At 38.4% G+C, this 13715-nt stretch overlaps 1 long non-coding RNA gene across 1 annotated transcript; it reads left to right on the top strand.

Moving 5' to 3' along the window:
* Window positions 1–1411: 1411 nt before the first annotated feature.
* On the top strand, window positions 1412–12368 carry LOC112541529 (uncharacterized). Its single transcript, XR_003085522.2, has 3 exons — window positions 1412–1478; window positions 10353–10490; window positions 11844–12368. It is a non-coding gene; the product is annotated as an uncharacterized LOC112541529 (long non-coding RNA).
* Window positions 12369–13715: the final 1347 nt, after the last annotated feature.

The following is a 13715-nucleotide window of genomic DNA, read 5'->3' as shown; positions in this document are numbered from 1 at the left end:
CCCAGGAGTTGTGCTTGTACCTTACTCTCTCTGTGTTTAGCATACCTGGAAAGGTACATCATTTTTGCCAAGCTTTTCACTGACAGATAATTCTAGTACTTATTGTATCATTTTATCCCAATTTTTAACTTTTTATATTGTGTGTGCATTTGTGTGTATGTATGCATTTTACACTTTGTTGGTCTTGAGTGCTTGTTAGAGGAGAAGAGCAGGGTATACATCAAATAAATAAAATATTTGTCTCTAAGGTCTGGACTAACTGCTTGTAGGAAAATTTTGCAGTCAAGCCAACAACCCAGTGAAATTAAGCCCAGGGCCTCAGGTCAAGCAGTCCAACCAATATGATAATCTGCTCCACTTCCAAAACTGTTTAAGGCCTCATGTTTTGCCATGTTTCTTCATTCACATTGCAAGTTAAAACTAGTTGGGAATAATCTTAGAGGTAAATATTCAGTATAGGATCTAACATCTCCTCTCCAATGACATCCTAATTCATTACCTATAAGTACAACAGAAATGAAATGAGAAGGAGAAGGGAGAAGAGAGAAGGGGGAAGGGGAAGAAGGAAGGAAGGAAGGAAGGAAGGAAGGAAGGAAGGAAGGAAGGAAGGAAGGAAGGAAGGAAGGAAGGAAGGAAGGAAAGATGGGTTGGGATTATTGAAGATCACTATATATCTTTTTCCTATATGAAATAATTTTCCCCAGGGGCCTGGAAATCATTCTGATGCAACAGAAACTTTCACTGCAGCCCAACTGATTTTACTAGACTGGCTGCTGAAATATGATGATTCATTCTGCATGTTCAAGCATGCCCATTTCATTTATGTTAATAAGTCTTAGATGTGCATAAAGAAAAAAGCTCAAACTTTGTAATGCACAGAATGATTTCCCTTGGATCAGAGCTGTCATAAGGGATAGGGGATTTCCATTGTACTGTACATTTTCAGAATCAAAGATTTAGGAGGAAATGTGATTCCTTGAGCTATAATGAGATAGCTGCAATATGAAGCAGGGAGACATTGCTGATATTTCCCCAAGAAGGAATTTGTCTGTGAATTATTATCAGTAAAAGCTTTGATGAACAGTCTGCATTATAGTCCTCATTGTCCCAACATGCAGATCAATGATATGAGTTATTTCTGTTTACAGATGAGGCACTGAGGCTAAGATTAGGTTGCATGCAGCAGTGTGGTTAGGTAATTACATATTCTGGATTTAATCATCCTACTTGCAATGTCTGTGGTGAGGGGGAGCCTCCTCAGTGGGCAGTGGGCATTTCTTCCCTGATTTCTAAATGTGGTAAATTAGCCTTGCTATATTTGGAAAGCCTTCTGCTGATTGTGCTGAATGGGCACCAGGCTGTCACTCCACAGTCTTTCCATGATGACTTCATTGATAACTGTAACACATGACAGGAATGGAATGGAACGGAATCTGTGTGTGACTCAGCCATCACAAAGTTGTCCGAGAAATGGAAAGGTCTGTATTATGATAGCAAATTTATATCTGGCTCTTCATATCCCAAATCACTTGGAGGAGGGGCAATAACATTTTACTTTTGGAAAAGCAATAGCAGTTGGTTCTTATTGAGAAGAACCACCTCCAGGATATTGTAAGGGTATCTGTGATTTCCATGGTATGAAAGAATCCATAAAGAAGTTACTATTGCATATGGAAACCATTTCGTAATTCACAGTCCCTGGGACGCTTCAAGGTTAGGTAGTTTCAGATGGAGTTCAAGAGGCCTGATGGCTGTATAGCTCTACAGAAAGCTTGTATACCATAGCAGCAATGTAACAACAGATTAGAAACCAGATTGGATATGATCAAGCTTATTTTCTTGGGGGACACCAAGCAGCACATGTATCTGTTAGAAGAAGAAATGCTTTTACCACCTTAGTCTTATAAACAACATAGATTAAGATCCAATATATTTCTCTGTTCTTCTTGTTTGAATGGGTTCCTCTGAGGTATCCTTAGACAGCAAAAGGAGAAGAGATTTAACATCCCTCTAGACATTGTGCTCCTCCCACACATGGTCTGTATTTTTAGGTATTGGGAATGTAGATGTGTCATTCAGAATTACTGCAAAGTACTGACAAAATGTGGCAAAATCAGACAGATTGTAAATCTGTTTCCACAGGCAACTTTAAATTAAATCAGGGAAACAGAGGTATTTAGTAAAAACTGTATTAATTTGGGGGCTTGTTTCATCTCAGTATGAATGTTGGCTCTGGTGTTACTTTTCTGCAGAGCAGTAGAGTTTAAGTTTCCAAATAATATAGCAACTAGAAAAGCTTAGTAAATATCTCATTGTGCCCACTGCGTAGGTCAACCAAGAATGGCCTGTAGGACACTGTGGCCCTCAAAGGCTGACTATGAGGCCTTCCTTGGATCCCTTCTAGAATTCCTGGTAATCTGCTGATCATCAGTTCAATCTGTTGAGTTGTATCTTGATTTCAGACTCTCATTCTCGTCCTAACGCACCCTCTAAAACTGCTGTTAATGTAAAATGCATCTCTGATCTTCTTGGAAGAAGGAATACACACAAATGTATCAAATAGAAATCACTCAATGAAATAGGGCTTAAAGAAAAATAAGCATGATTTATGCGCATGGAAATGTGCTTAGGATTACTCTGCCAGAATCTTTCTCAAGGCCACCTAGTTAGACTGGCTTCAAGCATAAACTCCCTCCAATTATGACATCACACAAGCTTTCAAAATCAGCTTTTTTCTCCCCATTTCCGGCAGCTAGGATTGTGGAGGGAGTTATATCAGCAGGGATGGGAGGTTCCCACAACTTTTAAAGTCATTTTTGTATCTGTCAGTAAAGGCATTAACAAGCTGAGTTGGCTGCGATTAAAATAGCATAATTTTGTGACTTCAGTGTCTGGCAAGCTAGCCCTTGTAGGATGCTGTCTAGCTTTCTTTCTCTTTTTTAAATTTATATCTATAGCAAGATAAAACCTTGGCTAGGAACTAGCACTCTCACAGTGCTGTGAGCTGTGTTGCAGCTACGAATCTTCTAGCTGTATCAACCAGAGTGTAGACTTAAGAAGAGAAGGCATCCATGTTGGAAGTCAGGGTCAGAGAGAGAAATAGAGAAATAAGAAGCTTTGCAAGTACAACCAAGACAAGCCGTACATTCCGATTATTTCTAAGTGCATGCAACCATCCGTACCCGATTAACTTTTTGGCCTACAAAATTCTATTGGTGTTGCTTTTTCTGGCTATATTTCCACCCTATGTCTGTTTCTTCATCCTGAAAATATCTTCCTTTGTGCTCTGCCATGATTTAGCTAATTCTCCAAATTTTTCTGTCATCCCACCCACTGAAGAGCCTTCCATTTTTACTGTATTTGGTTTGCCTAATTCACAGAGTGCTTTTAAATATATTTTGAAGAGCTTTTTGCTGCTGTTTTCGAACGTCTCTTTGCACAGTGACAGGTACCTGTTGTGCCTTCTTCTCCCTCCTCCCTCACATTAGCCATAGCAGCGTCTTTGGGGAATGGGTTTTTAAAAAATCAATATAACGATTATGACCACATGATTGAAGCCTTGCCCCTTGTCCATGCAAATAGTGGGGGGTCACGGCTGCCACCTTGACTTTTTTGACTCCCCAAGACTCCCCTGATTCCACAAGTCCCTCTTGCTCTTGCCCACATGCCCTGGAATGAACAATTCCCATGGGAGGAATCACATGCTGACTTCCACAAGGCATTAACTGAAGCACAGAAAGCATCAGGCAGAATGCAGTTGATGCTTCCACGGGCAGATGCTGGGAGGCAGCAGCAGCCCCACATTGGAGAAGCAGAGCTGCAGTGCCCTGGTACCCTAAAGTAACGCACCACCTACTGGGGTAAATAAAAATAAAATGGTCAGTCTTATCAATTGTGTCACTTTCTTGATCTTTGTCTCAGGCACAAAACATCTTGAACTGGCCCTTCCAGGAAAGCTGAAGATGGTAGGAGAGAAAAGGCTATAATGATGGGTGTGTTCTCTCCTCCTTCACTAACAGTATTTACACTAGTTGGGAGTAGGTGGATGATATAGTTAGTCCTTGACTTACGACCACAATTGGGACTGGAACTTTTGTGGCTAAGCAATCCGGTTAAGTGAGTTGCACCTGATTTTGCAACCTTTTTGTCCTGGTCATTAAGTGAATTACCATGGCCATTAAGCAAATCCGGTGTCCCCTGTTGACTTTGCTTGTCAGAAGCCCCTTGGGAAGATCGCAAATGGTGATCAAAGGAGATCAGGATCCTGCAACCATTGTAAATGCATGTCGGTTGCCAAGTGCCCGAATTTTGATCATGTGACTGTAGGGATGCTGCACTGGTCTTAAGTGCAAGGACCAGTCGTAAATCACTTTTTTTAGCACTGTTGTAACTTTGCATGGTCATTAAATGAATGGCTATAAGTCGAGGAATACCTGTACAGTAAAATCAACACTGTGACCACAAGCACACAATTTAAGCCCTGTCCCCTTTTTACATGCACCATACATGTAGGACTTTGATTGTGTGATTGTAGCCACCATCCTGACTTTTTATTTTATTTATTTCATTATATTTATTATACCTGCCCACTCCAGCAGACTCTTTTTTGACTCACTTCATAACACCCTTGGCCCAGGCCATCTCCTAACTTAGATAATTGCAAGCATGCTAGTTTACACATGAAATTTTCACTGACATTTTTTCTTCTTTAAATAATTGTCTGGTTTGATGGGAAAAGGCAAAGGAAAGTTTTAGCATACATTAATTTTTACTGGGGACTCTGCAACAGCTGTATTCTACACCAGACTCCCATTAGCTCCATGCTCAGTTCTTTTATTAAACTCACTCAACATTTTCAGTATATAAATTTCATTTAAAAAATGAGGATGGACATGATGGAAGTCTGGTGTGGCCCAGCACTGTTGCAGAGTCCACAATAAACACCAGTACACGCCACCACTTTATTTTGCCTTTCCCCAACAGCAATTTCTAGTCAAAGGGATTGCAGAATTCCAAGCAAAACTGGAATTTATTTCTATGCAGTAAACAGAACTCTATGCCTGACAACAGACTATGATAATTCCCATAACCACACCTGAAAGAGACAAACCTCAGAAATACTCAAGACAAAGTTCCATATAATAAACCTGGCTTATGAATACCTACTTATTTAGATACTATGTTTTGACTCACGTCAAAAAATGTAATCATAAGGTATAGGTAGGTAAGCAGATTAGTAAAATCCAGGCGTGTGATTTTAAATGCCAGGTATATCAAAGTAAAGAAATATGGATAGTGCAGTACAAAAATATATCAGTCAGCATCCATGAAAATGATGCACTGAAACACAATAGGAGATGTGAAAAAATGAAGTAGGATTCTTAAGAAGGTAACCATCCACCAGATGGGGTTGCCCAACCTTCTTTCAAGCCAAGAGTTACACTTGGGGTTTGAGTAATAGAGTAAGGGTCACAGGCTGTGCATCTACGTCCTAGACATACTAGACATCTACAACGCTGGCTGGGGAATTTAGGGAGTAGAAGTCCACACCTCTTAAAATTGCCAAGGTTGAGAAACACTGTACTAATCACTGATACAAGAAATCAGTCTTCTGTACCCATTGGTTCCCTATGGAAATGGCTGCTTATTCCAAAGTTATTTTAAATCATAAGCGTGAAGGATATAATGAATTATTTCAATTGCCGTTCCCAATCTTGGAGAGGAATAGCTCTAGAGATGCAGTTCCGACACTCCAAGACAAATGGATTGCCAATTCTGATTTGTGTGTGGTTATCACTAAATAGGGCTGAAATCACAAGCATGAAACAAGAGTTCTGCAGAGAGAAGCCAGCTACCTGACTTTTAAAAATATCTAATAATCACGTGGCATGCTTTCAGCAGACTTAGCCAGAAGATAACGCTTTTCTTCTAGTACCATTGACATGTTTTCATTTTTCTTATTGTATTTTGTCATGTTGGGTTTTTTTTTAACATTTAAAAGGCTTTTTTCCCCCTTTTCCTTTCAAGCATTTCCTCTTCTGTTAATGATTTTTACTGCTATGGACTCACTTGAAGAAACGCCTCAATGGCTATTCTCAAGGAGTTTCTTTCCTTTTTTGAAAAAAAGACAAATAGGTGGCATTTCAGCTTCAACAATAAATTCTGCTAGAAAATAAGGTAGGGAAAGCACACTCACCATGACTTCTGGCAGCCATAGGAGGTATCTAAATTTTCTTTTGTGTATCAAAGTAACTTTTTTGTGTATGTGCTTCTGCTTTCCCCTTGAGTTTTCTCTATAAGAGAGACAGAGAGGGTGTGTGTGTGTATGCATGAGGAAGCACAGGACTGGCTCCCTCCACACCAAATTTGTTTCCATTCAATTCAGGTTTCCAAGAGTTATCCTACTGATAGGCAGAGTCCTGAGCCCTTGTACATATTTTTTCCAACAGTCCTTTGGGTTGGAAATAATTTTTAAAAATACAGTAACCCTGTTTACGCAGTTCTACTTCAACCTTAGTTGTTAAGCATTGGTTACGTCAAAAGAAAGTACAGTTTATTAGGTCTGCTTAATACTGTATGTATTTCAGTGAAAGACAACTAATGTAGATGACTAACGGTAACCTTTCTTTTTCTTCTGCTTTGGAGCAGTTTCACTGTAATCGAATTATTTTAGCCTTTTTGATACAAATTCAACACATTTTTACAAAGGATGCTCTAACATGATTTTGAAAGGCTCTTAAAACAAAAATATTAGTGAGACATGAATTGTAATCGAGTATGAGTCCCAAAAGAATCCTTTCTCCATTCATTATTGAAAGTAAATAAAATCAAGTAAATAAAATAGCTGGGAAAGTAGGAAGGAAAGAGTTAAATCTCAAAGCAGTTGCAGACATCCTATTTGGAGGATGCAGACATCTACTTTACCCTGCTAAGTACTTTGGCTTGCCAGGTGCTTAACAGGCCCTTTGCTGTTATTGACCTAGGAAGGAATGAGTGCACACACATACACCCATGCAAATTTCATCAAACATCTAGTGGGCCCTTTCACTAATTCAAATCAATAGACTTGTTTTAGAAAAGACTGGCCTCTCTTTCTTTTTTGCATGATCTAACTATGGGAGAATGCTTTTCATAGGAAATGACAAATCTGGACTTTTTTTTTTAAATAAGCATAAAGGTTTTAGTTAAATGTAAAACTAGGTTAGATAAGCAGATCATATACTTTTCTATTCAACTTTCCCTGATATATATATTTTTGGTACATAAATTCCCTAAATGCACTTTTTTTTTTTTTTACTTCCCAGAATTTTATTCAATTTTATCTTTTCTTGAGCCCATGGAAAGAAAGCTTTCTACCACTTTTATTTCTTTGCCATCAGTTGTGAAGTTCCCTAAGTGTACTTTTTGTGTGCATAAAAAAACCTCTTCTTAATATTTAACATCTAGCCCAAATCTTCACTTCCTGTTTTTAGTTCACTAACAAACTCTTCTAAGACCGCTTCACTTTTATCTAACACAGGGGTGTCATCTGCATATCTCAGATTGCTAGTGCTTTAGCCTCCTATTTAGATTCCAGGTGTCATCTCTTCCAGTCCAGTAATAATACATTCACTATCTAAGTAAAACAAACACAAGAACATCAAGCATCCTTATCTCATTTCCTTTCTTAGTCTGAACCATTACTTCTTGAAATTCAGTTCTTAAATTACCATCTTATTATTTGCAAAAGTTCCTCTGAACAAAAGTCAGCTATTCTAGAGCACACATTAGCTTCAATATATTCCACATTATGACATGATTAACACAATCAAAGGCCATGTTGTAACCAGTATAACACAGAGGTAAAACTCTTGGATTCAATTGCTCTTTTCATTAGCCATCTCATGTCAGTTACTTGATATTCTGTCCCTTTGCCTCTCCTGAAACCTACCTGTTCAGTTGCCATTTCTTTTTCCCATGTGTGACTATATTCTTTGCAAGGTCTTAAAGAAAACTTTGCTTGCTTGATGAATTACTGAAATAGATCAAGAATCAGTGAATCCTCTTGTTTCTTCTTTCTTCTTCAGGATAGGCATATTATAGCAATCTTTTTCAATTTCTAGACTGCATAGGCTGAATTGCACTTCTCTATCGTCTATCTCCTATTAAGTAGTTGATTTGATGCTGATGTTGTATATCCAGTAATGTCCATGTGTAGCTTCTTTGTTTATATAGCTTGAAGCAGGTACCGATATTAAACAAAGAATTCTCTTCACAACATTCTATCAAGCTACCTCCTGCATTATTGTGCTTACCCAATCTAAATCTTCCTGTAATTCCAGGTTCTGTCATTTCTCCAATTTTTGCATTCCAATCACCCATTAGTATCCTTATTTGATGTTGCATTTAGTACCTCTTGCAATTCTATAGAATTTCCTCAGTTTCTTCTGCTATGCATCTGTAATAAGTGCATATATGCATGTACTATTGATATTTATTAGATAGCCAATACTTTTAATAGATATAAACCTATTCCTATCCTTTATTGGGTTTTAGCTGAGTATATACTTAACAATGTCTTTTTAGAATAAGTACTTCATATGATTATCTAATTTAAAGTGACCTATTCCAGTCTACCTTAGTGCACCTTCTCCACAAATATCTAGTCCGGTGTGTTTCATTTTGAAAATTTTAAGTTTTTCCTGATTCATGCTTCCCATCCTTCATGTTCCAGTTATATGTATCCTTGTAACTTAAGGAACTTCTTTCAATACAAGCATTACCAGCAATCAGACTTACTTGCAGTTTTGGTCTGACGATAACATCATATTCAGATCTACTTCTGAAAGTTTGAAGTTCTTCCCCAGAAATGTTTTGGACTTGAGGGTCACATCATCTGACCCCTACATTTCTCTAAATGTTCTGAACCATACCATATTGTTTTCTTGACAACAATACTGAGGTGGATTGCCACTGTGTTCTTTCCAGTTTAATTTTGGAGTTCCTTCCCGTAGCTGAATTAACTCCTCACCTGCTCTCCCCACATTGTAGATTACTCTTGAAGCACATTTTTAAAAATCAGAACATTGTTACTATAAATTTAGAACTTTGTAAAGCCAATAAATCTCCGTCCAGGTATTATTTCAATTTACTGATAGATTGACACAAACCACTACTCTTAATTGCATATTTTTTTAAGCCTCTATTTATTCAGTAGTGTGTGCTAGAAATTATTCCTCTAGAATGTACAAGTATGTATTTATTCAGTCCTGTGTCTGAGAAGTCATTCCAGAAAGTCTCTGGGAAGTGCTGTTCCTCTCTCTTTTAACATCATCTCACCCTTTTCTCCCCTAATTCTGAGGCTCCCCCAGAATCTGAGTGGAGCGAAAGCTAAGTTAAATCAAATTAAATTCAAATTAATAAATTTCAAGTAAAATTTGATCATAAACGGTCACTGATTCTATATTCTGCAAAGCAGCATATATTTCTGTTGGCATTTAACACATTATTTCAACCGAGACTCAGGACAGTAACAGTGGTTATGAAATACACTCTTGGAATGGTAATATCTTTGAGCAGCAGGATAAGACCTCTTCTTTGTAGTTGATGGCTTACTGGAAAAGGAATTTATATGTTCTCTTACTTCACTATCATCTGCAAATCATTTGCCGCCTTGTAAACAAAGCACTCCTCCAAAAGCTTGGAGAGAAAACACCACCACCAAATCCCGCCCTTAAAATCTGGAGAGAAAACCTGTTATACAATGGATCAAAGGGTGAAATATTTTCAAGATGATCTGACCATCCTTTTCAGAATGAAATTGTTCTACGGCCTTAATCTTTGGCCAAATGTGGAGGTTGGGCATTTGCTAGGCTGGATTCCAGTCGAACTTATTCTGGGTTCAGGCAAAGAACATTTTAACTTGCCATAACATTAAGTGCCCAGTCCTAAGACTTGCTGGCCCAAAGACAAGAATGCGGGGTGGGGTTCAAATGCTATGCCAAGACTGCCAGCACAATAGGAAACAGTGCCAGGGCAGTGGAATTGCTGCTGCACAATGTCACCACACATTTTACGATTGTACCTTATAATAGTCAGAACGATTCAAAAATGTGACAGCATGAATTGTTTCTGTGAAAGGAATTAAGAAGATAATCAACTGCATGTGTCTACTCAGTAGTAACTCCCATTATGTTTAAACATAACTCAGTGAGACATACATCCACAAAATATACTGGAAATCTGCACCGTCAATGGCCTAAGCCACATAATTGTTTGGCCTGCTGCTGCCTGCAGCGTAGACACCCTTGAGACAGGTTCTTGTGTTCCATCATGAAAGTGATGTTTCCCCCCCATTCTGCTTCATATCACAGCACATGGGCAATGTAAGCCAGGCTGATATGTGTTGGGGAAGGAGTTCATCATGGCTTGTTCCCTCCAGACTCTCTTACTGGTTCAGCTCGTCTTCTGCACCTCAGTCTGTCTCTCCAAATTCCTGAGCTGCATGACTGGTAGGACCCCCTTTTTCCTGTTTGTTTCTATTTTTGTGTTCTTTTGGGGGGGGGTAGAGAATCATGAGTTTCAGTGTTGACAAGACATTGGATTAGTAAATTGATCCATTGACTTTACACCTCCCCTTTATTCATTATGCTTTCCTCACGTTCCCCTTCCAATGGAGGGTGGGAGGGAGAGAAAGGCAGGTGTGTATACACCATTGATCAAGCAGACCCTCCCACAAGGAGGCTGATTTAAGGGGAAAAAATCATGCTTTGATGCACTGATTGGATGATGAGAAATGCTGGCACTACAGTAAAGCTCAGGGCATCCCTTGCACTGGATATGTAGGAAATGAAGAAACTGAAGTACAAATATGATATTTATAGTGACCATATATTCTTTATTATAAAGGACAGTCCTTTATCTCAGAAAGCTGTTCTTTAGATTTATCTATTTTTCAAAAATTCACTTGTGTCCTTTATTTTGGCCTTTTAACTTTTACCATAAAAATGGTACCGCTTAATGCACAGTCTTTCGCATACATGTGAAACATATGGACATTGAATTGTCTTTTTAAAATACATTTAGATATACTGCTTGATTTTAGATATTTTTATTAGAATATGCCTTTTTGTTAAAGTTTTGCTTGGTCTTGAACTTTCCTTTGTAAAGCAAAGTTATAAACATAAATAATTAAACTTTTTCATGCTTATGAACCTCTTTCAGATTTGCCCCTTTTTCAGTTTTAGTCTTTATGTTTTCCAAGAAAATATGGGCACTAGGACAACATTGAAACATGTATGTGTGTGTGTTGAGAGGTTGACCACAAAATGATTTTTTTAAAAACAAAAAAGGAAATGAGGTTGTGGTGCACTGATCGCATGATGCTCATGGGTGCTAGCCTTGAGGCTGTCCAGGAGACAGTATTACCCGTTAGGAAGGACTACTCTCAGTCTCTACAGTAGTGTTTCTCAACCGTGGCAACTTGAAGATGTCTGGACTCCAACTCTCAGAATCCCCCAACCAGCATGGCTGGCTGGGGAATTCTGGGAGTTGAAGTCCAGACATCTTCAAGTTGCCAAGGTTGAGAAACACTGCGCTACAGTACTGTGGCACATGACAGAAAGGACACAAGCAAGGGATGGAGCTGGAGTAAGTGTATAGGAAGGGCAAAATTAGGAGCAGCGTTGATTCCCATCAGTGCCATCAAGAAAGCATGGAGACCCTGATGGATGGGTCTGGCCAATGTCTCTTGGCATCTTTCTGCTACTCAGCCCTTAGTGGATCAGGCTAGTTTTACAACAGTGAGAGTGAAATCCAAAAACATTGGCTGGAAACTATGCTTACATTTTGTTTCTTTTTTTCAGTGATTTTTGTCCAATGATGACTTCCAATCTCAATAAGGCTTTTTTTTTTATGGAATACTTAATGGGTAGATCATGTACCTCAGTTAGAAGTTCAATACTGTGAGACAGCAATACTATCATTTCAGCAATAAACAAGATATGTGATACTTTGGGTTGTCTATGAACTCTTGTTAATTTTCTTAACATTCTTTTCTGAAAACATGAATTGAGGGAATGTCATATGTCTGAAAATAAAGATCTAGCTAGCAATGTTTGCAAGATTTTTTTTTAATGTTTGAAGAGCAAAAAGATATAAGCTTAAAAAAATATGGAACCAAAAAGTAAATAAATGACAAACATTAGAAGTGACTGAAAAGAGAGAGGGGGGAAAAAAGGAAAACTGGGGAGTTTACTACGTATGTAAGATTCTATTAGCCTTAAGTGAAAATGGGAGCAGTTTTAGGCAAGTTTTAAGAATCTAAATGAGTAGCATTAATGCTATTCTGCAGTCTTAATTTAGTTGTGCATATTTCTCTGAGTCACAGCAGATGACAGCATATAGATGACCTTGGCTGATCTCAAAAAAGTTAAGTCACTTTGGACCTGGTTAGTATTTGGGTGGAAGTCCACCAGCAAATCCCAGGGCTGTAGGCTTAGAAGCCCAAAGAAAGCAAAATGCCCTAGAAGAAGACTGTGGCCAACTGTTTTCGTATTGTGACCAAGGTCACAGGGTCTACAGGACTGAGAGTGGGCAAGCAATAGCTTTTGGTATTTCAACCCGATTTTCATTTCCTCTGGTCCTTATTTTTTGCACTTCATTTGTTATACTACACCCATCCCAAAGATAAATAGGCAGGGCTCTCAGATTAAAAAAAAAAAAAAAGGTTGGCTTCTGCAAACTAGATTAATGCTCATATTTAAACTTAAGGTGCATTCAGCTCCTACACATCCAGATCAGAAATATTGGTTTGGATCTGGATTTTGCCATAGTACAGACTCACTGAAATCATTAGTGAGTCTATTGAGTTAAGTCCAAATTAGCTGACTTGAATAAACACCATAAGTTAAATGCTGACTCATGGATTCCTCCCTCATTTGTTGTAAATACCTCCATTCCAAGTTAATGCAACGCTCACTAAATTCATTAGAACATAAAACATCCTGGCTATTCTTGTGTATTGCTCTTCTGGGCCCAGATGGTGGAGAAAAAGTTACCTCTGCCTTCACTGGTAGGTTGCATTCTCATACCCGTTGTACCTGCAGGGTTTTATTCATTGACCTTATGCTAAAGCAAAATGGCTCCACTATGGTCCCAAAATGCTTAATGCCCATAATCATTATGGCTAAGAATTAAGCTCCAACAATCATTGTCACACAACTAGAAAACTTATTTGCCAGCCCTTTGGCACTGGATGTTCCATTCATTGTTGTCCAAAATTTTCTAGTCTGGATGTCTGAGGATTATGGTTCTTGTCACTGAATTCTATGCCCAGGGCCACATTTTGTTTATTTATATTATTTATTAGATTTAAATGAAGTCTGTTATGTTATGTCATGCTACGTCATGCTTATTTAATGTATTTATTTATTAAATTCATGTGGCTCCTATCTCAAATGCATGACTCTGGGCAACTAACAATTAAAAACAGAATAAAAACAATTAAGCAAATGTATGTTATGCTACTTGTGAACCATCCAGATTCAATGGGAGTTGGGTGGCATATAAATTACAGCAACAACAACGATGATGATGATGATTTTTTTCTCCAAGATCTGAAGACTGTTTGTATAGGGATTTCCCTTCACCTTATCCTTACCAGCCTGTGAAGTGGGCTAGGCTGAGAGAGAGTGTCTCAAAGTCAGCTAGTGAGTTTCCATGACAGAAAACAGACC

The sequence above is a fragment of the Python bivittatus genome, unplaced genomic scaffold, assembly GCF_059951505.1.
Source record: "Python bivittatus isolate LINGU-HERP-01145 unplaced genomic scaffold, Pbiv_v1 ctg000020_np1212, whole genome shotgun sequence".
In the NCBI taxonomy this organism is placed as follows: domain Eukaryota; kingdom Metazoa; phylum Chordata; class Lepidosauria; order Squamata; family Pythonidae; genus Python; species Python bivittatus.
Note: the sequence above shows the minus strand (reverse complement) of the source record. Positions and strands in the feature narration are given on the sequence as shown.